Consider the following 25,707-nt stretch of genomic DNA (forward strand, 5'->3'; position numbering starts at 1 on the left):
AATGCAGTCTATTTTGTACTGTTTAATCTTCCCTTTGCACATTAAAGTCTAAAGAGAATCTTGAAGAGCCGTCTAATTTAAATCTCTTTAGTAGGATGCTCCTTCGTGCTTTACCCAAAAAAGCCCTGTGTATGTATATGAATAAAAACATTGATTTGATATCAGGTTAGATCTCATTATAACTGTTTTCTCTAAGATAAAGCTGTGCGTTTTCTTCCAGTCGGTAATCCTAATTGTAATCCAATAGCTGCCTGTTATAGGGTGGGTTTTGGACAGCCAGTTGAATATGTTTGATCTGGATGGCAGTGGTGCTAGGCATGTTTATTGACCCATCAAAAAATAAACCAGCCATTTAGTTTAGGTAATTCTGAAATCCATGACTGGGTGCAGGACTAGGGTGTGTTTCAAACCCTGAAGAAAGGCTACATATGAGAGAAGTCATGGGAAATGAATACTCCTTTTGCCTTTTTTGTGACTAGTTGCAGAACATTTATATTGATGTGGGTTAAAATAAAAAAATTGGTTGATGGAAATTAATCAAGTGCTATATCCAGGTAATTCTTGTTTTGCTAATGCAGTTCATATTTTGTAGTTAGTCACTGTTCATGTTGCATAGGTTGACCAAAGATCACCTCACATTTACTTTTAGTGTATTCCCTAAAATGCTGAAGATCCCAGTCTGTTTGAATTTTTTTTTTCTGGGATGGAATAATCCATATGGTTTAGATTTCTGGGGTATTTCAATATTTGTGGACTGTAAATTACAGGTTTCTGAGTTCAGGTTTATCTATACTAACCTAATAAGTGCCTGCACTGCATATTGAATCTGACCACAGAGAGTGGGTTATTCTATCAATGTTGTTTTTAATTACCACTGGACTACAGGCTTTAGAAGTCATACACTGGGTCTTTATGATGAGACTTCCAAGCCAAAAGGAAAAAATAAATAAATACATACCTGGCCTGGAGTTAAAATTTTCAACTGAGAAGTCCTTTGACATTGTTTGCGATCTGGTTGCATTTTATGCAGCATGGCTGCCACAGGCCAAGCAATACTTCAGGGGGCCCTGGGGCACTGTGTGTGTGTGTGTGGAGGGGCAGGTAGGGGAGATTTTAAAAGGATGTACATTCTGAAAAGGTCAGTACCCCATGAAATGCCACAATGCACAGGAAATTGTGTTATAAGACCTATTTTCCATCCCTTCTTTATCAAGAGCTCAACATTGTTAGCTAAGGCCTTAATAGGGACCAATAACTTACATATAGCAAGGTAAATAATTTACCCTTAAGAAGGTGAGGTACTTTTTTAAAATTACATTTAAGTAAAGATTCTCTGAAACTGTTATGCAGCTATTGAAAAAAACAAACAAAAAAAAAAACGGGCCTACGAACAGAGCATTGTTTTAACGATCTCTCTGTAACAGTGAATCTTTCAAAATGTAATCAATTTTAAGATTAAGATTTTACATTTTGTGTACTTGCCTAATTATTCCCACAGAGACATGCCGTATAGGAAACAGCTCAATGGAAGCCAATGGAGACATGAACAGAGCCCTCTGATGGCCAGGCAAGATACTGCTGTGGAAAAAGGCTTTAGGCAAGTGTACAACTCCTATTTAATGTGATGCAGCCAAAGCATTATAAAGATTTACTGGCATTCTGGGATTTTCAGTAGATTAATCCATATTACTTTGGATTTTAGGTTTAGATACTATTGTAAGAACTTAGGATGGTACAATATGCTTGTCAGGATTAGTGTGGTCCATAGACAGAAGTGTAGGTGACCGTTCCTAGGGGGAAAATGCTATATTGACAGAGATTTTTTCATGTTGATTACCTTTCTCTGATAAGTTAGCACTTGAAAAGCATGCTAAGCTTGTGTAATTACTGTACTGTCCTAGGTTTAAAATATAAAACGTAATGTTTTATTTTCAAACTGTACTGTGTTGTCACTTTAAAGAATAAATAGATGCAAATGTATTTTTTTTCACCTGTCCATTGACATGGATGTCCTTCAACACTGCTGGCCTGACCTTCTTTATAGTATTATAAAGGGCCCAGCTGAGTTGAAAGGTCACTGCATGATACAGAGGAAAATGATTAATATTCAATAACAGAACCACTGAACATGACTGTAAACATCATACTACCTTCCCTTTAAATAGGAAAAACGCTTTAACCTCGCTCTCTTAAAGGTAACTGCATTTGGTGATTTGTTACAGCGGTGTGAAGGGTTATATAAATACAATGGTCTAGTTAAGAGGTCCAGGCGAATCCAAAATCTTTCTGTATAAGGCAATGTAAAAATAGATTTGTTTTTATAATTAAATACATCTTGTTATGTCTGCAAATTTCTGTTCTGTATGTAAATGTGTTTGCGACCAAATATTTTGCATTTTTGCCAAAAGATCAAAGTATTTTAGGCTTAATATACATATATAAGTAGATGTTGTCATGTTTTAGAAAACATGTCATGTACTGCTAATATGTGTGGAGAGACTGGCATCATTTCTTCTCTTATTTATTTTAGTGTGCCAGGAATCTAGAGTGTCTTGCAAAGGATGTGTAAACACAGAGGCCATAAAATGTTTATATTGTAGAGGGTGACAGCGACAGCACATCTGCTAATTGAGAGGTGCCCCTCTGATTAACCACTTGGCTTCTATTTTATTGCTCTATGAAAAATCTCTCCATAATATTTCCTGATATATAAATTAGTGCACATACCTGTGTGCTGTGTCATTAAAATAACACATCCCTGTAATTTTAAGATTTATGATTTATAAAGGCAGTAAATTATCCTTTATATAGATGTGTTTTTCTTAACTGGGTTGCGGAATTTAGGGTTGTTGGATTAACTGGTCTCTACTGCATTTACTAGTCTGTTTGATTAGGTGAGCACAGTTTTATGTTCCCTCTTGGAGACCTAAATAGCAACTATTTCCTAACAAAACAGTGTCGGAAACAAAGGGTCCTTTCACAGCTTGTGGCCAATGCTCAGTAGTCTTTTGTGCAGCAAAACAACAGAGCTACTACTGCCTTTCATACGGTACAACTAAAGAAAATAAAATGTTAGCAATACCGGCTCCCCTAAATCAGTCTTTATTTAAACTAAAATAAGAATCTGTTAAGTACTGGTGGAAAAAAGAATGTGGACATGTTTAATTGTTATAGGGTCTGGTTGACCAACTAAGATGCATTACATTCTGCAAAATCCCATGGTCATTTTGGTATTTGGTCACATTTACCATTGGGCCAGAAGGTCACAGCATGGACATGTGCCAAATCCTAACATGAAATTGTTCCGTCTGCCAGTACCCGCAGAAAGGTTTGAGACTGCTGCTAAGGTGGTATCCTTCATATCTGTTTCATATCTTTTTTCTTTACAGTCAAGTGTTTCTTTTTGCCATTTCAGATGTTTTTTTGGTACTTTTAAGTCTGTGATTTCAGCTCAGGAGTGCTTTTCTTGTTGCCTGCCATAGATATATGTAACAAAGCAATCAAGCATCTCATAGAGCACCATATAAGCTATGATTTTTTTTTAGCTGGTTACTCTAAGATGTGTGTTTGAAGCTGGGTGGAAAGCAGCAATCTTTTTAGAAGACTGTATTTTATCTGTCTTAAGACCATAGGTTAGGGTAAAAGTGGAGATTGTTGTGATAATAGGAAAGCTGTGAAAATAAGAACTTGTAGTTCCTGTCCCAGGCAAACAATCAAGCTTCCATTTCAAATTAAAGAATCCTAGTGGTTAGGGAGCTGACGAATTGAAATGTAAAGAAATGATTTTTGAAACTTGGTCTACATCAAATTGCAGATGAATCACCCTTTCTCCCAGGCTCAAAAGTAAACAATTGCAAAATGATTTCTAGCAGATTTTTATTCCTGGACAATTAATTACAACAAAGTCAATAACGTGTTCTTACTTTTTTTAATGACTGAAGCTTATTTTAATTAATTGTTATTAAGGCAAAGCTGATTGTAGAATGTAATTAATTGGTAAATCTTATGCCTCAGTCTGTAGAGCATTAAGTTCTTTGAATTATAATAAAGGCCAACATTACTATCAGTGTTATAGCAAAACCTACACCTTGGTTAAACAAAACAAAGTAATTGTTTTTCACACATGGTTTTCACATTGAACATGGACAGCTCAGGTACACTTAGGATAAGCCACTGTTGTATTAATAAGGCCATGTAAACAACATGCATTTATATTTTACTTAATTCATTTAAAAAGAAAAGAACCCCCGAAAATGTTTAACCTTACAGCTTTAATTTTTGAATGCTCATATTTTAGTACCATAGACAGGCTAGTGCAGAGTACCACACTGTATATCCATATCCATTTATCATCATTCATATGACTTTCAAAATTTTAAAAAAAAAACATGCAAAAGATCCATCGTGGATGTGTTGGGCTAGAGGACTAAATCGGTGCTGCAGGTGACGGTTTGGTTTTTGTAGGGTTAAAGTCACTCTACGTACACAACTGGACAGTTAATAAGAATGACCACTTACTGTTTTGTTAACTCTGTAACCACAAAAAAGTGGTGATAGGATTGCTACACCAGTTTTGCATGCCTATTTAAATAAGGTAATTTTCCTATGCAGAATTACACGTTTGCTAAAGCAGTGAACCAGGCCAGTAACCCTTCACTTTTATGTTTTTATTTTTAGAAACCGACCATTCCATGTTTTGAAACCAGCCTTCCTTTGTTCAACTGTAGTTGTTATGACTGCAATAACCGCCTCCCTATCACCTTTCCCTACAGCCATATTCCGTATTTTTGCCCTAAATACAGTTCAACACAGACTGCATAGCACTGCTATTTCCTGTGCCCCGTATTAAACACTAAATTAAGGCTCTGGGATTAATACTGTGCTTGTTCTGACTCTGGGAAAGTCAGTGTCCTTTGGGATTGCGTGAGTGGTACTTTTTACCTGAAACAATATAAAATACCTCTTTATGTATGTGTTGGTTTACATATCAACTACAGGAAACTAAGTTTAGCGACTTCCTTGAAGGCGTTTGAACAATACCCATTGTTAACCATTGATATGACATGACCTCATATCCAGGATACTATTCAGGGAACTTGGGCTCCAATAAATTATATACCTTTTAACTATTAAAGTAATGAAAGATTTGTGACTTTGAGGACAAAAAGTGAGACGCACATGAATAGGTACGAGTTTGTTTTTTTCTTGAGGGTGTTGTTGGAAGCACAATCATACCGGGGTCAGAAGGTGACTAGTTTGAATGCTGGTTATACTATTGTATTATAAAGGCATACTTCCAAAAAGCAATGTAAAACCTAAATAGCTGTATAAAATATCCCTGAGGTTTATCCAAACATTACCTGATACACAGTACTCTGCCTATTGAGTAGCACTTGCAGTCCAATGCAGACCAGCCATTACCTAAAAAACAGATGGGATCATAAGCAAATGTGACTTTAAAAATAATCAACTGGGCCAGAGATAAATGTCTAACCTTCCAACATCGAGTCTGAGCGAAATTCTATATACGGTACATGTATTTGTTGTGTGTTTATGTACACAAACTGCATGACAGGCATTTTAAAACTAAATAGGAACAGATTTGCTCAACTTTTCTTGTTTTTCCTCACACAGTTTCTCACAAAAGTATTATTCTTTTTTTCTAGGAAGTGGCTGTCTTTAATATACATTGTTATTTGTTTGTGCTGGCATACTGCGACGCCAAGCAGTTACAAGAGTTCATAATTTGGGGTGGTGAGATATTGCATTCAAAGATGTATAGAACATTAGTTGTTGTTCTTACTGTGTAGTTCCTCCTTGAAATGCCTTGCTATGTCTGGTTCTCCGAGTAAATACATTTTATATTTCTCCCCTTGAGATGAGTTTTTCTAATTTCTTCTGAGAGCACTGCTTTGTTAATTTTCACATCTAAAAATATGTGCTTCATGTCTTTTAACTCAAACATTTGAACAGGATGCAACACAACACAAAAATATACATGAAACTTATCTAATTGCCAAGATGATTTTATTTCTAAAAACACTCGTATATTTTTCCAAAAGCAGGGAATGTAAGTCACTGCCTGTCAGTGTTAAGGCTTTAATTCTGTGAAAATGTGCCGTTTTTTTCTAAAGTATCTAAATAATTCAGAATTATAAATCTTTAAAATAGACATATTCTTTAGACAGAGTAAATGTGTACTGTACATTTTCCCCAGGAGTCACATATTGGCCGACACTGAATAAATGAAATTGACAACAAATTATGAATGCAGCAAATTAATGACTTTGCCCATTTAATCTGAGATGACACTTGATTAGCGAACCACATGCAAATGCTCTACAATAATGGTTCAGTTAGAACATGGAGTTTCAGCTTTAAAACCACGTGTGGTATCTTTTCAAGGTTAGAGCAGTCCCCTATATATTTGATATTTCCGCACACACAGTTGAGATTGACAGTTTGGAAAATTTCTGTATATAAAGCTCTGGAACTAAAAATGTGATTCACAATGGTACAATTTATATTTTAGAAAATGTTAAATGCAGTAAATCACCTACCAAGTTTTCGAAATAACCCCTAGTGTATGAGTTAAATGGTACTATTTTAAGGATGACATCGCTGTCAATGATGGATAGCCAGCAAGTTAATGTGGGACAAGGAAGAACTGTAGCCTACTTTGTCCTGTATTTAGTTGATCATATTTAAATTGGTTACATTTCAGTAGTTTTAAGTAGTGTCCTAATCGTAAAAGCAAAACAATTCACTAAGCTAGTTTAAACTTACCACACCCAGTAGCAGGTCATGTTAGTAAAATGTTGTTTAAGCCAGTGAAGATTAAATCAGGCTGTGTGGTCCAGTGGTTAAAGAAAAGAGCTTGTAACCAGACGGTGCCTGGTTCAAATCCCACCTCAACCACTGACGCATTGTGTGACCCTGAGCAAGTCACTTAACCTCCTTGTGCTCTGTCTTTCACGTGAGATGTAGTTGTAAGTAACTCTGCAGCTGATGCATAGTTCACACACCCTTGTCTCTGTAAGTCGCCTTGGATAAAGGCATCTGCTAAATAAACATAAAAATCATAACCACTCCTTTGTGTAATATTTTATGGGTCAGTTAACAGAAGCTAAGACTGTTAAGTCAGTTGTTGTTTTTTTAAAAACAAAATTTACATGATTTGTAAAAATGTATAAATAAACAAGGTAAAAAAATGACTTTTGTAGTATCACAATTTGTGTGTAGCCCATGGTAAATTCCAAAATAATACTCAAAATTGTTCCAAGTATCACTTAAAGGTATCAAGACATTCTATAGTAAAGTGCACCTGTCATTGTATTTGACTTGTGTTACAGGAGAGGTGTGATAAACCACATGCCATTACTCAGACTGAGGAAGGGTGATAGAAGTTACTAATGTAAGTGCATCTTGTCTGCTTAGGTGGGATTTATGTCTCCATAAAGTTCTCACTGTGATCATGTTCTTTATAATCAATGTACCTAATACATGTACCTGCAGATTGACAGATGAACTGTCAGGGGTTCAACGATATAATTCACCCCTCATTTCTGAAACTTCAGAGACAACTTCCTTATAATAAAGGCTCCAGTCAGGGTTGAAACAGAAATACTGGTACATTCCTGATGCTCAAACCAATCAGACATTAAAGAGCTCGGCAAAGGTATAAAATAGGCATTTTATCATAACTAAAGTATTCATCTTATAGTTTGTCCCTTACCTGCTAATAGGGTGAAACTGCTAATAAGCTGCTTTTGGAAAACTGAAAAAAAAAAAATCCTGTTTTTCTTTTTCAGTGTCGTGCTTTTTGCATTTGTGGTCACTTTGATTTTGTCTCACTATGTGCTGTCAAAATGTTACTATTTGGATTTTTGCTTGAGGTTAATGATCACATTGGAGTTTCCTGGTCTGTAAAGGATTGTTTCTATGCCACTGAAAACAACCGTGCTGCAGCATTGCTCTGCTTATTATCTCTTTGTAATGTTAATATAAAGAAAATTGCAGTAGCACAATATCGTTTTGAAAACATGTGTGTATAACAAGAAACAGACTGCTCCTTATAGAGGCTGCCTTGCTGATCTAAGGATTTTGTAAACAGGAAGTACCACTTTTGCCTTTTTTGCTTTACATGTTACTGTTTGAAACGCATGTTAATTCAAGAAAGGCAAAAGTGCCCATTAGCCTCTTCATATCTCCCTGCTTATCAGAGATCAGGTTTGTCCTTTACCATGTTATGCATTTCCCTTTGGGCATTCATTTTTTCACTTAATCTGAAAATAGCAAAAAAAATGCAGTTTTGCCCATATTTTTAAGGGATGGGTTTAGAATCTGTATGCATCATTTTCTGTTCCAATCATTAAACCTGGGGTTTAAAGCATCCATGTGATCTAAATAGAGCTCTGTGAAACATGTCTTATCTATAAATACAGCTGTAACACCAGATTGTAACCATTAACCTTCCCCTACCTCCACTGGGGGTACAGTGTTAAAAAAAGTATTTATAATAACATAAAAATCTTCACTATTTACATGGCAGCACATAATAATGAGTGGTAAAGGAGGTTCTCATAAATGGTATGACATGAATTCCACATCGGTATTTATATATGCATTTCTAATAAATGGGAAGGGCATTATTTAGTTTGTTATTTAAGAATGTCTTATGTTGTAATGTTAACAGTTGCCATTTCTAGGACCCCCTTGCAAACGAGATGTACATCTCAATGGGTTCTCATCCTGGTCAAACAATAATTGAATATTGTATATGTTAATCAGCCCTTTCTTACCTGGTTCAGTCACCTCAAACAGTTCTTAAACTTAAAATGAAAAAGTAATTCAGTTTGGCATTCTATGCCTCAGACCATTTTTTCCCCATTTCTCAACATAAAAGAACACAAATAAGACAATGTTAATGGAGTTTATTTATTCATTTAAATTAATAAATGAAAACAAAGGGATATTTTGTTACATATTTAAAGATTTTGATTGAAACCTAGAGGATCCTCTTAAATGAACGACACAGTGTGGCACAGTTTAACAATGTTTGTGTTTAAGTTGAACAGGATGCACTGCCTGAACTACATTTCCTTCATTGCACTTTGTTTAACTCCAAGACTTGTGCTCCATCTTTCGGGTGAGACGTAATTGTGAGTGACACACCCTAGTCTCTGTAAGTCGCCTTGGATAAAGGCGTCTGCGAAATAAACAAATAATAATAATACCTGAAGAGATGCTGTCTTAGCATCCTCTTGACACTAGAGGGCAGATCAAGCACTTTTTGTTTGAAGCAACGTCAGCCTTTTTTAATACTGTACTTTAATTCTTCCCATTGCTTGTATAATAAATGGAAATGATAGTAATTGTTATGCAAAGAATGAAGGATTCCACCTTTAGGAGTGGTAAGATTACATATGTGTTAGGGCTTGTGTAGACATAGTTTATTTATTTATTTTTTTAAGTCACTAATTGTTAAGTTTTATAGCTCGATGGACAGCGGTCTACATCACAAAATGAATAAAATAAAGAGGTAGAGATGTGCATGGTCACGGAAACTCACCTGCTCCCTCATCCGCTTAAGAGAATGGCCCCTCTGGAACAGGCAAGAAATCCCAGTTCTGTGGATAAATAAAGAGAGCTTAATTGTCTAGTTTATTTTGGACTTGGTTCCTTTTTTCTTTTCAAAGAAATCTGTTAAATTGAAGTAGGTCATGCTCGACATTTTTTTGGCAGAGTGCAGATTTTATTATGATTATGTGTCTGTAAGGTCATGGTTGCAGATTCTATCAGATCTGTATTTGAATATATATATATATATATATATATATATATATATATATATATATATATATATATATATATATAAATGGTATTGAACAATAATAACATGTATTTTTAGCTCATTCTTTCACAAGATAAACATATATGCAGCTGGTACAACTCAAAACCAGTCAAAAGAGGATGTCATAAAACTTGTATCATCTATCAACTACAGCACACTTCAGCAAAGGTGTGAACATAAACTCAGCCATGCTCCCGCCACATAGCACTTTTTTAAAAACAGAATTTTTATTTTCACTACCTCCAAATCGTGGAGACCCCTGTGGCCTCAGTAAAGGTCTCACATTCATGTCTAACCATGATAACTGGTACACCAGAGTGTAACCATTAACTTGTAAGGAAACACAAGTAGCAGTATAGGAAGTACAGGCATAGGAAATACATGAGTGTGTGGTGTGTTATTTCTCACATCCGCTGGAGGCAGTGTTGCAGGGGGACAGGCTGGCTACATTCTGTTGTATTAGATGTACTTGGGGTTTAGACATCATTCTGACAGCTACAGAGGTGCCTTAAACGTCTTAATTTTACTGAAACAGAAAAGATCCAAAATATAATCTAAACAACAAGAAGAATACATTACTTAAGATAGATATTTCACGCACATATTGCTCTTTAATATATATGTTTCTTTTGTTATGCTGTAGTAAATACTGCATACAAATATACGTTTTCAAATAGACTAGAGTCCTGGTTAACGTCTGTATAATGCACAGTGTTGAATTGTGTTCCTAGCTGGTTAAAAAAGTTATTTTTCCCTACTGGAAATAAACTGTTAAGGCTTTAGAGACAGAAGCATGTTAAAATGTTTCGCTTATTGTTTGTGTGTGTGTGTGTGTGTGTTTTAACACAATGCGATGCATAGTTAAACAACTACACATGCTTTTTTAGGGTGTTCAACAACCCGTACTCCTGAGGGAGGGCAATGTCCTACCGCAGTTTTTCCATTGACCCTTGTAAGAAAACAGTAATTCATCTAAGTACAAAAAAACAAAAAAACAAACAAAAAAAAACTTACCACAGGACTAGACTGTTTCAAAGTGTCAATATTACACAAGAGAACGAAGAAAAAGAAACAGGAAATCTATTTTGAGAGATAGAAAATCAGGCTAAGTCGTGTTCGGTCTACCTTCTCCAGCAATCAGCTAATATGAAGTAGAACGATAGGGATCAGGAACAGGGGATACAGTAAATACTTTCCATTGATATTTCTGGAAATTCAACAGCTGTGACCATATTGTATATATGTCAAGTGATTACGTTAATTCTATAAGCTGTTTAAATGCTTAATATTCTTAATAGTCAAATCACAGTTACCTTACCGCGTAATTAATTTAAGGAGTTAAAAAATTGATAAGGAAATATGAATCTGGACTGACAGAACGGTCATTGCACTTGACATTAAAAACTTTGTATTTTATAGACATGTGTAAATACAATACGTAATTGCCTCTTTGAACCCCTTATAGATTATGAGGGGGTATTTTAAGAGACGTTCGATAGCATCTAAGGACGATGACAAATGAATAATCAAGTGGTCCCCATTGGACTTTAAGGACTGACCCTTGGTCCCACTACTTATTTATCAGTCACTTTTTTTTTCTCCTGCGCTTGTCATAAACTGAGAAAAGTCTCTGATGTTCTGGTACAGACTACAGGGCTCTTAACTAAGACGAGATTCTATAGCGAATCGAGGAGATCTGACTGTGAACTCTGAAACAGAAATGGACCTTGTTTAACTGAGCACTGTGGCATGCTATTGCAGTTGCCTTTTGTACACATGTCATTACAGAACCGTGTCATTATTAACAAGAAAACTAATCTTTAAACTCGGTGCACACACGAGGGTTCAAGAAAGGGACAGGGTAGAGGATTGAAAGAGAACTAAATTAAGTCTGGAGACTGCGTGCTAAGGTAAATGGTCTCCAGAATGTCTTATTATTATTATTATTATTATTATTATTATTATTATTATTATTATTATTATTATTATTATTCTCTCCTCCTCCATTGTTTCCAGTCGCTTTGCCTTTTATTTGCTCTCACATTGTTGTTTGTCTCTGAAGCCGCCTGATGACCAGCAAAGGGATTTCACCTCGTCCTTGAGAGCGACAGAAAAAAAAAAACTAAAAACAAACACAGCCGATCTTTTCTCTCGTTTGTATTGATTGTTTTCCTATGCACCACGTGGATGAGACAAGGTAAGTGTCTGAAAACATTTTAACTTGTCATTAGTGAAATAATTATACAAATAAAACGTAAGTTTACGTGAACATGTTCACTCTGCTATACTGCAAAAATGACTGAGACTTATTCTGCAGTGTCAGCCAGTAGTGTACCTTTGCAAACGAAGCTTCTTGTCAGATTCTGAACTCTACCCATCTGGGATTTTCAGAACCCTGCCAAAAAATCAGTGGCTTCAAAGGGATGGCGGAGCTATTTTATGACATGACAATATGTATTTGAAAGGCAGACGTCTTTAATGAGGGACTACAGCGATAAAAGTTGCATGATTTTTTATATGTAGATGTAGCACAAGCACTTTCTCTCATTACGATGTATGCTTGGCATGTGCTATTATGAATTAGCATGACAGGGAGTCCTATAAATACGTACTCAAGTGCGCATTGTTTAAACAAACATTTACCTTGCGTGATTACTGTTCTGTATCCGGTACTGTAAAATAATTATTTAGACTTTGTTTACGAAAGAGCTTAATTGCTTCTATTAGTATCTGTTGCTGAAGTGAATTTGCACGCAAATAAAACAAACCACAGGCACAGCAAAATGCATTTTTATACATTATCACATTTTATTTGAAAATGTTTCAATGTGCTGCAATGTTGTTTGAAACAAGAAGATGAATTCTAGATTTGATTATATATCACGTTTATTGTATACCTAGTTTGACGAAGACGAGGTGATTGACGTTATAAACACGCACATGTGCACTGTCAAACTCACTGTCTATCTCTGAACAAAGTTATTTATCCCAATCGTATGTTCCCATGGCTAGGTTACTGTTTAAGTTAACTTTTATTGTTTAATTTAAAACGCTTGGAAAATAGTAATCTAATAAACACATAATAAACTGTTGAAAAATCTTTCCTAACACATACTGTACTCTAGTCACATGTTTGCTTATGATAAGTCAATGCAACTTTACCTAGGGAAAAAGCTGAGTCCCATTTAAAAGCAAATAACAGTAACAATACAACAATGCGCTTGTACAGAATAGTGCGTGTTTAAACATGCTGAATGATTTGGGAAAACACTGTGACAGCTAAGATCAGGTGACTTTTTCTCTTAGGAATCAAAGACAAATGAATGCTATTATAAATAGTGTGCAATATATTTTGCTCATTATATTATTGTATAATGCATATTATATACAGTTGATTACAATTCTGGTGTAATTCAGATTTCAAACAATGCGTTCTATTGAATGGTCCTTTTCATGCCATTTACTGTTTTATGATCTTCTTTTCATTAATGTTTCATTAATATATATATATATATATATATATATATATATATATATATATATATATATATATATATATATATATAGTCAATTAAATGGCTTTGTCAAGTTCTGACTTTTGTTTTGTTGCTAATAATACAGTATAAAATGCCATGTATTTGGGAATAAGAATATCAAAAGGAATAGGGCAGAAGATTATATAATTAGTTAGTTTTGACTAATTTATGTTAATTTATTAATTTCACAACAGGGTAGGTATACTTTTTTCAAGTTCAAATTCAAACTAAAAACAGTAACATCCACCTTACAACATATTCTTATAGTTCCAGCATAGCCATAGCATTTTGTTATTCCTCTGGAATAATATTTTTTAAAAAAGATCATCGCTTTCTTTAATTTCATGAGGAAATCGCATAAAAAGCACAATGTATCACATCCTGTGGGAAGAACACACTGCACACATGGATAAGTATCACAGTTAAAATCCATCCGGTTGGGCTGCTCAAATGCCTCTGAAGTCACATGCAAGAGTTACAAATTCCTGCTATAATGTCTTCTGCCGAGCATGTTTGGCTTTTCATTATCTCCAAATATGCACATTTGTTAGAAAATGTTTACATCTAAACAGCAGAAGAAGGCTTTATCCAGGGTATTTATTCTGATGAAAGCATCAATAGATACCAGCTTTTGGAAAGTTTCTGGAGTGCAACTTTGATTCAGCTAGTGTTTACAGCTTGTACTCTTCGGGCAAATTAAAGTGGGTGTTGATCGCAGGACAGGAACCTGTAAACAAATTCCATGCATGTGGCCACTTGTTGGGTCATAGTTTCAATTCTACAGCATTATTCTTGCTGTGCGTGTTTAATAGAAGCTGAAAGCAACACCCACAATATGCTTGCAGGCTAAAAATGCTTTGTGAATTTTGACACTGCTTGATAGTATTTGCCAAAATGTATGAATTATAAATCTAATGGATTTAAGAGGCTTGTCCTAACATTGTCTCATCTTTCCTGAAAGCTAAAGCAGGCTTACAATAATGTAGAAGTGTGAGGCCAGAGTTGTTTTTTTTTAAGGATTTCAGTAACTCCACGTAAGCCAATGATTGTTAACAAATTGAAATAAAGAGCGAGGCTTTTATGTATGCAACGTATGTACTGTTCACCCAACTGACAAAATACCACAGTATAAAATATTGCCAGAAAACATGTAATACTAAATAACATTTTAGTACTATATGGCATTTTTGGCATTACTGTACTTTAATCTGTAGTATTTGTATTTGATGTTGCGTCAGTGTGGAATAGGATTAAAGTGCCTATAGAAAGTCTACACCCTCTTGAACTGTATTCACATGTTGTTGTGTCAGTGCCTCAGAGTTTCATGCATTTAAATGAGGATTTTTTCCATTATCTACACACCATACCCCACACTGTTAAGGGGAAAAAAGTTTTTATTGAGAAAAAGATTATATATTAAAAATACAAAACTGAAAGATCATAATTGGATAAGTCTCCACCCCCCTGAGTTAATACTTGGTGGAAGCACCTTTGGCAGCAATTACAGCTGTGAGTCTGTTGGGATAGGTCTCTACCAACTTTGCACACCTAGATTTGGCAATATTTGACCATTCTTCTTTACAAAACTGTTCAAGCTCTGTCAAGTTCCTTGGGGAGCGTTTGGATAGACAGCAGTCTTCAAGTAATGCCACACATTTTCGATTGGATTTAGGTCAGGGCTCTGACTGGGCCACTCAAGGACATTTACCTTTTTGTTCCTTAGCCACTCCAGTGTAGATTTGGCTGTGTGCTTTGGGTCATTGTCATGCTGAAAGGTGAACTTCCGTCTCAGTTTCAGCTTTCTTGCAGAGGGCAGCAGGTTTTCTTCAAGGACTTTTCAGTACTTTGCTCCATTCATTTTCCCTTCTATCCTGGCAAGTGCCCCAGTCCCTGCCGATGAGAAACATCCCCATAACATGATGCTGCCACCACCATGCTTCACAGTAGGGATGGTGTTCTTTGGGTGATGCGCTGTGTTGGGTTTGTGCCAAACATAACGCTTTGAATTTAGGCCAAAAAGTTCAATTTTAGTTTCGTCAGACCACAAAACTTTTTGCCACATGGCTACAGAATCTCCTGATTGCCATACACTTTCCACTTCTTAATAATCGTCTTGACCGTGCTCCAAGGGATATTCAAGGCCTTTGATATTTTTTTATACCCATCCCCTGATCTGTGCCTTTCAACAACTTTGTCCCAGAGTTCTTTTGAAAGCTCCTTGGTGCTCATGGAGGCTGTGTGGTCCAATGGTTAAAAAAAGGGCTTGTAACCAGAAGGTATCCTGTTCAAATCCCACCTCAGCCACTGACTCATTGTGTGACCCTGAGCAAGTCACTTAATCTCCTTGTCCCTAGTCTCTGTAAGTCGCCTTGGATAAAGGCGTCTGCTAAATAACCAAATAATAATAATAATAATAATGGTTGAGTCTTTGCTTTGAAATGTACTACCCAGCAGAGGGAACCTACAGGAACTGCTGAATTTATCCTGAAATAATGTGAATCACTACAATTTAACACCGGTGGAGGCCACTTAACTTGGTGTGTGATTTTCAAGGCGATTGGTTACACATGATGTGGATATATGGCAATGCATTATACATACCAGGCTTACCCAGTTCCTTTGAAATGGACCCATATATTATATTTTATCACTGTATCTTTATAATTGCGATGATCTTTGTCATAAAGCTCTGGGTATTTTTCAATGGCAAGTATTATTTTTCCTCCATCATTTTGGATACTGCTTCACCCTGGTGGACACCGTACATTGAAGCTGTTCTCTGACTCTTTAATTCCCTAGATGTCGTGCGAAGAAATTGCAAAAAATAGGATTCAATCCTATTTATACGCGTCACTCCATTGTCGCCCTGGTGCGGCCCCCGCGTCGCCTGTGGTGTCGCCTGTGGTGTCGCCTGTGGTGTGAAAGAGACTTAGCAAAAGTGTTCTATTCATTTTGTCGCATCGCTTCCCATTTTCGCTTGTGACATCGCATCTGGTGTGTAGCTGCCTTTAGCCTTTCATTAACTGCACAGTAGTTTCTGTTTAAATGCATGCCACATGGAGACCAAGTCCTACGTGTGCTGTACCAAAGGTGATTTTAATAGGATGTAATGTCGTTTAGAGCCAGGGTAAAGTAGCTCTATATTAGAAAAAAAACTGTTATAACAAAGTGCTTTGAAATTAGGAATGTGCTGTCCCTGCCTCACTCCAAGTCTCACCAAGCGTCCTGGGGGAAAAAAAAATAACTGAGGTGGGTCTAATAGTACGAGAACAATGACTTTTTCAGTTTTCATTTACTTACCTACCTAACACTTGAAATGTATTTGCTTACGATTGTAAGTCGCCCTGGATAAGGGCGTCTGCTTAGAAATAAATAATAATAATAATAACATGAATAAAAGCTGCTGTAGTACAGCTCCAACTTTGAATCAGAGTGGACTGCCTTTCTTCCTACTGCTATTGAATGTGGATTGTACTGATTTTTTTGTTAGTTTTTTTTACCCTCTCAGCCCCCTGCTTAATGCAATCATAAATTTGAAACATTCTGTACTCAGTTCTCATCCAAACCTCAATGTTGTACATACAGTGCAGTATGTGTTTCACTCAACAGTTTAAACTGTTTCTTGAATATCTCATTCCATTTGTTAAATAATTCAGAATTGTAACTTCTAACACCCTTCATTTATTTGGTGGATATTTCTATGTTGCACTTTTGGCCATTGCTAACACTTGATTTGTGGTATACTATAATGCTTTCATTTTGTTGCTGTTTAGGCAGATACTATTATTTCCTATCCGCATTGTCTTCTAACACAGCCCACCATGGGGGACATGTATCAAGACAGACAGACGCAGTGCTAAATTGGCACAGTGTAAAGTAGCGCTCTGCCACGGCATAAATTTTACCCCATCCTGAATCTATTAACTGGCCCAACTTTAATGAGGCACGATGTAAACTGGCACATTTACATGTGAAAAATCCGCTGTGCCGGTGTTCTGAAACCCTCAAAATGGGCTACGGTAGCACAGATTAAATAAGTACAGAAGTAAAATAGCGCCTCATCTCCAAATCGGCTACCTCAATTGAACAATAGGTAGGTAATTTGGAGAGGCAAGTGTCTTGACTTTATATTATGTTATTATTATACGACAGATAAAACCAAATATACATAATGAAAAGGATATAATGAACCAAGTTTATTATACGACCAATACAAACAATTGTACATAATGAAATAGCTGGTATTGAGCTATAATTTCATCCCCAGGGAGATCAAAAAGGGTAATGCAGACCCTAAATACTCTCCCGTCTTCTCAGCACTCTCCCTCTGTTGCTGATTTGTTCAGGAAGGTTAGGAGCCAGTACTCTCCATTGTAAGAAATGCCCCTGAAAATTCACATTATCGTGGATTTTCATGGAAATCGTGCATTTGACTACTTACCGTGAAAAATATGCATTTTATTTTCTTTACAGTTATTTTACATTACTGCACTCTTCACTTCCCCTGTTGATTTCATACTTTTATCAAGTAGAAGCAGCGCTACAGTAGCTGTACACGGTCCGGCTCAATGCCATGCATTTGGTTACTACGACAACGGGGTCAAACAAATACCGGCTTCATGACTGGTGAATTCCTCATACTGTACAATGACATTTCTAGATATGTACAGTGTGTATAAAGAAAAACACAAAAGCTTTGGTTTTGTCATTTCAGGTTTGCAGTTAACGTTTCTCCCGTGTGTAATATTTTGGGATTAGAGGCAGCAAACTAGGCTCCTTAAATGGTCATTTTAATCGATGTGTCAACATACGTTTTAAAGGTTTACAAAACTCAGAATTGTTGCTGAATCTGTCTTTCAAGGTATTTTTTTTAAATCTATTTTGTCTGCTTGTTGCTTTTTTTTGCAGCAGCAGCAGAAGTTTGTTAAATTTGTAAAGATTGTTTCAGAAGCGAATTGAGTATCAATGTACATTTTTAAAGAGTTGACTCAGTTGCTAGGCTACATGTTAAAATGTTGATGTTCTTCATGAACTATCAATGATAACACATTTTAGGCAACTCAGTGAAATTTGTTTTTTATTTAATTATTTATTTATTTATTTTATTGTTATTCGTGAATTTCTTTTAAAAATACAATGAATTTTCTGGGCCCCTATATGACTGCTGCCATAATGCTCTTTCCTATCAGCTGCTTTCTGGCTTTTTCTTAACACCCAAATAAGACCAATGTGAAATCGGTCTTATTTATGAACCCTTTTAGGGCCGGTGCTGCTGTTCTGCCGCTTCATAAATCTCATTTTAATATCACATACTTCATTTACAAATGAGCCCCACCTACAATTTGCCCATGCATATATTTAAAACACACCTTAAAGTGCATGGCTAATGAGCGGCGGATCACATTGTACGGCGGAGCGCATTTTGGCGGTGCTAACACGGCCTTAACTTGCCAAAAGTGTCATGATACGTACGGGGCCATTTTAAGGCCGGCGTAAACTTGGTGCTATGGCCTAATGGCGTCGCAAACACTTGATACATGTCCCCCAATGTCCCTTAATAATTAGGCTCATTATAGTTTGTTTTTTAAATGTGTTGCATGTGTTCTAAACAATTTCATCATTACTCAGTCAAATATTAAATTAGCCTCATTAAATCATTCTTTATTAGTCTGTAACACAATGCTGTGTTTACGGAGCAGTTCCAAACCTGTAAATTACAAGGGAATAATACAATTACACACACAGTGGGGTAGATAGAAAATGGGGTCATTTAAACCTATGCTTTCTGTCTCTTATATGACTAATGATTACACAAAAGTGATTTTCAAGACCATTCAAAATACATGTTTCCCTTGTGTTGCGTGGTTCATGTGTTTGCAGATATATAACATGTAGAATGGGGGTATTGCTAGCATGCCTGTCGTATTGAAACACAACACCAATTATGATTCTACTGGAATATAGAAACAGGTGATAACTAATCGAAAGACTTATCGTATTTGAACTTACGATCTTGCAATATGACCCCTGACCTTGAGGAATAAATACACCTGTGCTGATGGAAGGTTGAGACAGGTGTATTGGTTATACTTTTTAAAATACATTTTGTGCACCCCTTTATTTTACCTTTGGTTTTCTCCCCAGTATAGAATGACAAATAGGACACAAATCTGCACTCCACTGACTGCATGGCACCTTACACTCCACGCAGTCATACCTTTAGCAGGTGAGCTGCTCGGGGACCCAGATGCTAGTTATTTGTAACCTTTAAAAAGGATATACACCAATTTAATAAAAGCAAAGGGATTAAAACTCTGCTTATTCCTTATGGTTGGTATTTAAAAGGGAGATAAAAAGGTGGTAAGTGCTGTCTAACATGAAGTGGTCAGTCTGATGGATGTATCTTTGGAAAAATGAAGTCCCTGCTAATATGCTGACAAAGTTTTTAACTAATCATTTCTGATAAAAAATATATATATATTCTCACTACTAATCGATGCAAATGTGATAAAGGACGTGCATAACTAATTTATAGGTTTTAAACTACTGTAGTGTACGTGTCATAAAAGCTAAGCCAACGATGGTAGGCAAATGATCTTCTCCCCATGGGAGTATGACTTATTTGTAGGATAAATTTTTAAACAATATCTAAGATATATGTGTTAAGTAGTGTGCGAAAAACAGAAGATACAACAGGAATCCACCAGGGATCTAAATGTGTATATATAGTCCAGTAATCTGTTGTGTATCTGGCCGTCACATATCTGCCCTTACCGTTTATCCACCATGATCAAGCTCTTCAGCAACGTCACCCACATGTACAGCGCTAATGTAAAATGGCTACAGGAAAGCGAAAGCGAGTTGTGCTTTCAATTGAATTTTTTTCCATAAACCTATGCATTTTGCTACTGTGTAAATTACCCAACACTAATGTAAGTGTATACAGCATGGGGGCAGGGCAGGAGCACTGCGCACAAAGAGGGTTTTTAGTGTAAATGCATGTTGTAAATAGTGTGTATTTATTGTAATTAATGAATGAAGTACCTGACTCTCCTGGGAGAGCCTGTCTGCTGTGTGTGATTACCAGATGTGGAATCTAATCAGCAGGTAGGTGTGTTCCAGCGGGGCATCAGGTATAAAAAGGTTCCATTTATTCACCTCAGGGCTGCTGCAAAACCAAAGCCAACTGAGCTAAAGAAGCTGAAATTCGCTGACGTGTGTGTGTGTGAGAGAGAGAGTGAGAGTGAGAGAGAACCAGAACCAGGGTTGGATACCGAAGAGTGAGTAAGCAAGTCGAAAACACCGACAGCCGGGTGAGTGGCCAGGGTTCGTTTATTACTGAACAGAGGAGATTAGTTCAGAGATTGTAGCTCCCACCAAAGTTTTCGTACACTGCGTTGAATGTGCTTCGTGCGCTCCCATTGTTGGTAGTGTCACGTGAGCTGTTCAGTGTGTGGTTATGTAAATAAATCCTGTTTGTCTGTGGGGCGTATCAACTTCATCCTCCATCTCGATCTCCTGACTGTCACTCAGCAGCGAATGCACGCACCCACACAGCAGACGGCTACTCTGTCAGAAGCATTAATACCCTGCATCTTTCTAAACAAGGGATTAAAGGGAGCTTCCTAATAAAAGCTGAATCTCGCAATAAAAATTCTGTGAATATAGTAATTGTTACAGCTGTGTATAATGGTATTTAAAACACGATTAATTTATCTGAATTTTTACATATCCGCCCTTACTCTGGTCCCACCGCAGTCGCATTCATGACGGACTACTGTACTTTCATTTTGGCACAGTTTATTTACAGTATTACTTGTTTACTTTTATATTGGTATAGCTTGCTTGCTATTATTGTAAACTAAATAAGTCAACATATAAGATTGATTCAGACACCGGAAGTAATGTGATCGGGGGATTTTGAAAACAATAATTTTGAAAGGTTTTATTTTGTACACAGCAATAATACACCCCACCGTTCATCTCTGCATGCTTTCAAGGTGTTCACATTCCTGTGCGCTCGCACCAACAAGCAAGTGAGTGGCGTGATATAGTATTAGAAAACGATCCAGTACCATCAGCCAATCAGCTACCAGCCCTAGCTGGCTTCTATCAGACAGAAGTTGCCCGCTGAAACGTCACAGCATCACTTGTGACTCAAACTTAAATCAATCTGCACAAGTTCCGGCTTTTTCATTTTGACTTGCTGTATTGGACAGCAAATACTAAACAAAGACACAATTGCTCCAAATGTATTTCATTATCCACCAAAACCAGCCAATCAATACCTTGCACCGATGAAAGCAACAAATCTTGTACCCGCAACTGCCGAGTCAGCCAATCACAGCCTGTCAGCTCGACTGCAGCTCAGCATCTTTCAACAACAACAAACCAAGACACGGACAGTTTAGTAATATTATTGCTCCATTCAGATATCTGGCACTGTCCAGATAACTCTCACAAATAATAGTTAATTGTTTAATAAAGATTTTTTTTTTCTATCATTTTGTGTGTGATCCTTTATGAACATTTTCTGGACTTTTCTCAGCAGAAGGATACCCGACAAATAATTAAGGTAAATCTAGGTTTTAAAGAAATAATGAGTGTTGTTTAAAATAAATAATGAGAAATATTTTTCCAATAGGAATAGCGCCCTCTGCTATGTGGTAGTCCAGATAATTTATCGCAGGATCTCGAGAAACCTGAAGTTATTACTTCTGTTTCCTGACATCATTTATCTAACTCAGGAAAAGGGAAGTAATGATTTCCGTTTTCACGAGATCCTGAGATAAATGATCTCAACATTTTTTTCCCCCTGATGGTCTCAACGAGCCACTGTAGATATATGTATGTTTTCCTGTATATTAAAACCTTTTTATCTTCAGAAATCTTGTGTTTTGTATGTATTATACTGTTTACAAATAAAGTGTTTATTTTATGGTGTTTAAAGTTTAAAAAAAATTGTACACAAAAGGTTTAAAAGATTAAAAAATCTTTTATTTTCAGGAATTTCAGGAAAAGCCCTGCTTCAGCTGTTTAAAAAGAAAAGTAAGCGCAGGGCAGGTTATTATTCAAGATTTGTAATTATACAAAAATTCTGTATGGTGTCATGATTATTAGAATAGAATGTTCATTCACAGAGATTCCAAAGTTCCCAGTTTGAAGATAAACTCTCGTTCCTTTTGTTTCCGAGCAACATTTGTTCCATAGCACTGATTGCTCACACAGACTGTGATGTCTTCAACAGTGTGATCATCACTGTTGAAGTGATAGGCTACTGGAAATGCAGTGGTGTTAATGTGTTCTACAAACCGATCTGCTAAACGCCTTTTAGTTTGCCCAATATGCAATTTGTTGCCTTTCTTGCAGATAATGCAGTAGACTATTCCTTTAGATGTACATGTGAAATGTTCATGAATGTTGAATGAAGATTTAGTTCCTCTAATCTCTGATTCAGAATAAATGTATTTACAGGTATTACATAGTGGTCTATTACAGGGATATGTGCCTTTCAAAGGTTCCCCAGAAGGACAAATAGCACTGTGTACCACATATTCTCTTATATTCTTGTCTCTTCTATATGACATCAAGGGGGGAGTCTTGAAAATAGGCCCTGTAGATCTTGTTGTAAAATTATATATATATTAGGAGTTGGCACGGGTACCAGATATTTTAAGACATCAAGCTACTGTTTTTTTTAACCCAATTTAGAATGCTTGAAAGCACTATGAGCCGCATTCTGAGTAGTTCTGGTTAAAATAAATAAATTAAAAAAAGTAGTGTTGAATATTTTAAGTGCCACAAGACTATTCGTTCGTACATGATTCTCGACCGCTATCTTTAAGCATTATAGAAACTCAGTACACTGCAGTATAAGTAAACAGTTTTGAAAAAAAATATATGATATTAGGTCTATCTAGATGTTGTTTTGCAAGCGGTGACTTTCGCTTTAACTCTTAAAACTCAGCCCATTCATTTTGGGTCACCAGTGCACCGAAGGTTACGCACATATTACTCAGGCACTGTAAAAGCCACCTACCTGGTTCATGGCTTGTTTAAAAGTACAGACGGGTGTCTTTCCAAAGACGTATTCAGTGTGTGTATGCGGTACACTGTCCTTACAAAGGTACCTCCAAATGTTCCTGTCAGGATACTGCACTCTGATTGGTTATCATACTATTGTTAATAAAACAATGAATAATCCTCTCCCAACACCGAAAACCTAAACCTAAGGTCAGTACTGCAGCCATTACACATCTAAAGTAGTTCATGTTTGGCAGTGAATAAGCGTTTTTGTTACTTAGGTTTCATTTTTAGTCTATTGCTCTGTCATTGAAGCAGCTAGACAGAAAGGGCGGTATCATTGGAAAGCTTAGAAGCTCAGCTTCCCCCCCTCCCCCATGTTCATTTCATATTGAGGTTCAATGGTGCATTTTTTTTTTTAGCCATCATGATTACAATATATATATATAGCAGTGACCAAACATGATTTTTTTGGGAAAATGTTTTTATTTATTTTTTATACATATATTCTCATCTCTACCACGTATAGTATGCCTCATCCTGTTGCAACTTACATAATATTAAAGGAAATTGGGTGGTCTTTCATTTGATATGTTACATGCATACAGTACAAACTATCTAGTAGTTATTATTAATAATTATTATTATTTAGATTTTGCCGGTACTCAAACAGGCTACACAAGTCTACAGATCTGAAGGAACTAAATGTATGTGTATTATATGGTATTTAAAGGGTACATCAACACTACATGAAAAATAAAACATAAACTATCCCACTTTGCTGTTCCGAATGTATTTGGTCATTGTATAATAATCCGTATGCGTCCAAACTGCATAATACCGCATTGCCAATGTCCAAAATCATTCTTCTGAAGCATCACTTCCGAGCCAAAAAACTTGACTTGCGTGTGTACTGTCAGATGTACCGGCGCATGCCCAATGAAGCGCTGTGTAAGCTATATTACCTCCGCGTGGAAACACACTAGTCATTGAAGTTGAAGGGGTTAAAAAAATGAATTGCAGTTTTTTTATTTGCAAATAACAGCTAAAGAATTGAACATTATTGTTACAAAGGTTTGTAAATGTTTTAGCATTGTGTGAGTTTGTGGTTTAAGGACAGGGGTGTATGAGCTGGAGATACTTTTTTGTGCCTTTTTTTAGTTGTCTTCTAGTAGTAATACATAATAATAATAATGATGCAATTGAATCTATTTTGGGTCAAAAATGGTTTACCTGCTGAAAAATGTCCTATAAGTTTAATTGCTGGCATGTTAGAAATATATATAATTAATGGACACTTGGCAATCATCGAATAATTGACTATTGCAGAATACTTTGTGTAATGTAGATTTTACAAACAGTTTCCGCTGCTGAGAGTGTGGATTCTTTTTATGAAATAATTTGTTAAAAATTCAATTGTAGCTTAACCTGTTTCTTTTTTTATCTCTGGCATTTTTTTTTGTATCCTTGTCTGTTTTTTTGCTAATTGATGGCTATGCTGGTTCAACACCAATTGCCTTTGATCATTTCAGATCATTACATTTACCTCATTAATTTACACTGTGTAATTTTCTCCATATTTAAGGGATCATATAGCCATTTGATTATAATACATCATAAGAGCCAGACAACAAAACATGCCTTTGTGATTATCCTGTCTTCACTGGGGTCTTTTTTAATGCTCACATCTACAGTATGTCAAACTCATCATTACAGTGCCTGATTGGGTTTCACAGTTGTATGCTCTGAAGTCTATAACTCTATAACAACATGCCAATTACCACATTGCTACTTTGATAGGAATATCAATGAAGACCTCTTCATTAAGAGTGGTCCAGCCATATTTTCCGATATTAAAGCTGTGATCACCAACGCTTTAGATATATTTTTTCCTCTCCTTAGCTTAACAACTTCTTGCACGTCTCTCATCATTTTTCTAGTTTAGTCCAATACCTGCTGCACAGTGTGAATCTATAGAGTTGTGACAGATTAAGTGACCTACACCAGTGATCAAAATGGCTCACGTTGGCAGACAGGTATCTGCTCTTGATCACCAGGTTGTAAAGAGACAATTGGCTTGATCACGGACATGCCATGTGTCTGTGAGAGTATCAAAAGGGAGCTACTGAAGTCACACAATGGTCCTCTGTGAACTCCTTTGTATACCTTTGTAGTATATATATATATTAGTGCTGGGATGAACACAGGATTTTCATGTTAGGATATTTGCTCATAATTTAAATATTTGTTTGGATAGCCGTTCATTTTTCATAAAGTAATAAAAGCCATTATATT

General features: G+C 36.2%; 1 protein-coding gene across 1 annotated transcript in view; it reads left to right on the top strand.

Annotated features, from left to right (window-relative positions):
- The first annotated feature begins 11,565 nt into the window (after nt 1–11,565).
- LOC117415495 (transcription factor SOX-5-like) overlaps nt 11,566–25,707 on the top strand; it is a 253,595-nt gene continuing 239,453 nt past the window's right edge. The window contains exons 1-2 of the mRNA XM_059027090.1: nt 11,566–11,763; nt 11,916–12,050. The gene's annotated coding sequence lies outside the window, so the exon portion shown is untranslated. The remainder of the gene's footprint in view (nt 11,764–11,915; nt 12,051–25,707) is intronic.

Source organism: Acipenser ruthenus, chromosome 7 (assembly GCF_902713425.1).
Source record: "Acipenser ruthenus chromosome 7, fAciRut3.2 maternal haplotype, whole genome shotgun sequence".
NCBI classification, from domain to species: domain Eukaryota; kingdom Metazoa; phylum Chordata; class Actinopteri; order Acipenseriformes; family Acipenseridae; genus Acipenser; species Acipenser ruthenus.